Raw genomic sequence first — 2,695 nt, 5'->3', positions numbered from 1 at the left:
AAGTGTTGGCGGCTCTTTGATGTCTCAGGCACACACACACGTTCCTCCAACACTCCTGTATTACACACCTGTGCGTGAGGAGCGTACGGAGACACTGACAGCTCCACCTGTCTGTGATGAACGAGTTTTACCCCGCTCCAAATCCGCAAGTGTCGGCGGCTCTTTGATGTCCCAGGTAAACACGCACGTTCCCCCAGCCCTCCTGTATTAAACACCTGTACGCCAGGAGCGGTGACGGAGACACTGACAGTTCCGTCTGTCTGTGATGAACGAGTTCTACCCCGCTCCAAATCCGCCCCCGGATTCTTCTTAACACTGTGTATGACCCTCCAACTCGCCGCCGGCTTACCAGTTCCGATCCGGGCTCCACGGACTATCGTACGTGTTGTTATTAAAAAGCCGCCCCCACGCTTTGACTGAAAATCTAATCTGTTATGTAGTACCGGGCTCGGTGACCTGCGAACAGCGGCCGATCACTAAATAAAAATCACGAAATGATCGAGAAAATAAAAGACACCGGTCAAAAATTTGCTTGCTGTCGAGAATGCCTCTTCAGAGCCCGCAGATTCGTTTTTCTGCTGTGAGGCCTGCTTGATTGTCGAGACCCGCATTGCGTGAAATAAACATGAAAGCAGAGGGTTGATTTGATACGTGACGTCTACTATGCTGCCTTCGCCCTCCTTCTAAGACAAGCCGTACGTGTGCGTCTTATATAGGGATTTTGCAATATCTTTTGATATTCTAGAATTCACTTTCTAAGGATCATGCGGATTTGCTTCTTTCCTTATTTACCTGCCCTAGTTTCCTGTTGAAATGGCAGTGTGTTTTTCCGGGATTTCCCAGAATTGATAAAGGCTAGAAAAACGCCAGTATTGTCACCATTCCAACATCAAACCAAAAACACTACGAAGATTAAAAATGTGATGTCTAGGGGCTTACATGTACTTAGTAAGAATCCAGACACGGAAACCAAAGTCCTGCGGATTTTCTTTCATTCTATTTTATCTGCCCTAGTTTTCTGTTGAAATGTCAGGTTTTCGTGCGTTAAAAAAAGATTAACGTTAGATAACATCAGAGTCGCGTCCAACAAACACTTTCGGTTTCTTTGACTTTGAAGATTGATGTGTCATGACTGGAGGCTTACTTAGTCAGAATCTAGAGACGGAAACCAAAATCACGCGGATTCTGTTTCTTTCCATTTTATCTGCCCTAGTTTCTGTAGAAATGTCAGGTTTTTGTGCGTTAAGAAAAGATTAAGGTTAGAGTACCTCAGACTAGAGGCCAGTCAATTATTTCGATTTCTTCGACTTTGAAGATTAATATTTGATGTCTGGAGGCTCACTTAGTCAGGATCCGAAGACGGAAACCAGAATCATGCGGGTTTGTTTCCTTCCTTTTTTAGCTGCCCTAGTTTGCTGTTGAAATGTCAGGTTTTTGTGCGTTAAACAAAGATTAAGGTTAGAGTACCACAGAGGTCCTTGCTGCATCTAGACACCCCTACATGTCCTTGTATATATGTAAATAAATGTATTACTAACTCACTAAATTCACTTGTCCTGTCCTTTGCACACACAACATCAGTTGTTTAATGTTCCTCGGCGCATTCCCTTTATTTTCCCTTTGTTTTATTTGTACTTGTGTTGTATCTAACCCATGCGGAACTACATGCTGATAATCTCAGATATGAGGCTAAGCAGTAAAGAAGAAGAAGAAGACTCGCGTCCAACAAATACCTTCGGTTTCTTTGACTTTGAAGATTAATATGTGATGACTGGAGGTTACTTAGTCAGGATCCAAAGCACAAATCACAAATTTGTGATTAAATCACAAATCACAAATCCAGAGACTAGTCGGCCACAGAGTGGTATTTCGGTGTTCTCTATGATGTAATAGTTGAGAGAAAAAACATCAGCGACAGAAGTTGACTTTAGCCATGTTTCCATCTAATTCACAAAGAGCAGGGAAAGAAAGACTCACAAAAGCCACATCATAGTGTAACACAAAATCTGATTTTTTAGATGGTACATTTGTAAGGTTAAAATTGTTAACCATACAGAAACGATCGCGAAATACACCTTCGTCAAAATGAAAGTTAAGGGCCAAATGCGTTCACATATCATTTTTTCTACCACATCCTTGGATTTTGCATTGTTTATGACGTTTTCTGGCGGTAACTTACGTTACACCAAGAGCTGTGGGTTCATTGATTGCGAGCCAACGCCAAAACTGTCACAGGCTTTTATTCGTAACCCATTAAGAAGGCCCATTATGAAGGTGGTCTCTACCAGAATAACTAATCTGCCATGGGGAGGATATTTGCCTGGGAAGTTTGGCCACCAGAGGGTTTCATTTGCAAGCGCAGATATTGACCCTCACCGTGGACTGACTCTCACTCACTGACTCTACTGACCAATTATCATTTTTTTGGCCGAATTCTGCGATCCATACGCCCGTAGGAAGGCCTGGTGGAGGCTATCACAAAGACCTGGTGGAGGCTACTCTGAATGCCCGAGGCTAGCCTGCGATTTCCGAGGATTACTGTCATTCTTAATCATCGCCAAAAAAAGCAATTACTCAAACAACTGGATATGATTTTGGAAACGGTCAGACGTTTCAAGTAGCATCCACTACTTTTCGTCAGTGACTGTGAGCAAGATCAGTAGAACAGCAGGTTTATAACCACGAACTATGAATT

Source organism: Branchiostoma lanceolatum, chromosome 13 (assembly GCF_035083965.1).
Source record: "Branchiostoma lanceolatum isolate klBraLanc5 chromosome 13, klBraLanc5.hap2, whole genome shotgun sequence".
Taxonomy (NCBI): Eukaryota; Metazoa; Chordata; class Leptocardii; order Amphioxiformes; family Branchiostomatidae; genus Branchiostoma; species Branchiostoma lanceolatum.
Note: the sequence above shows the minus strand (reverse complement) of the source record.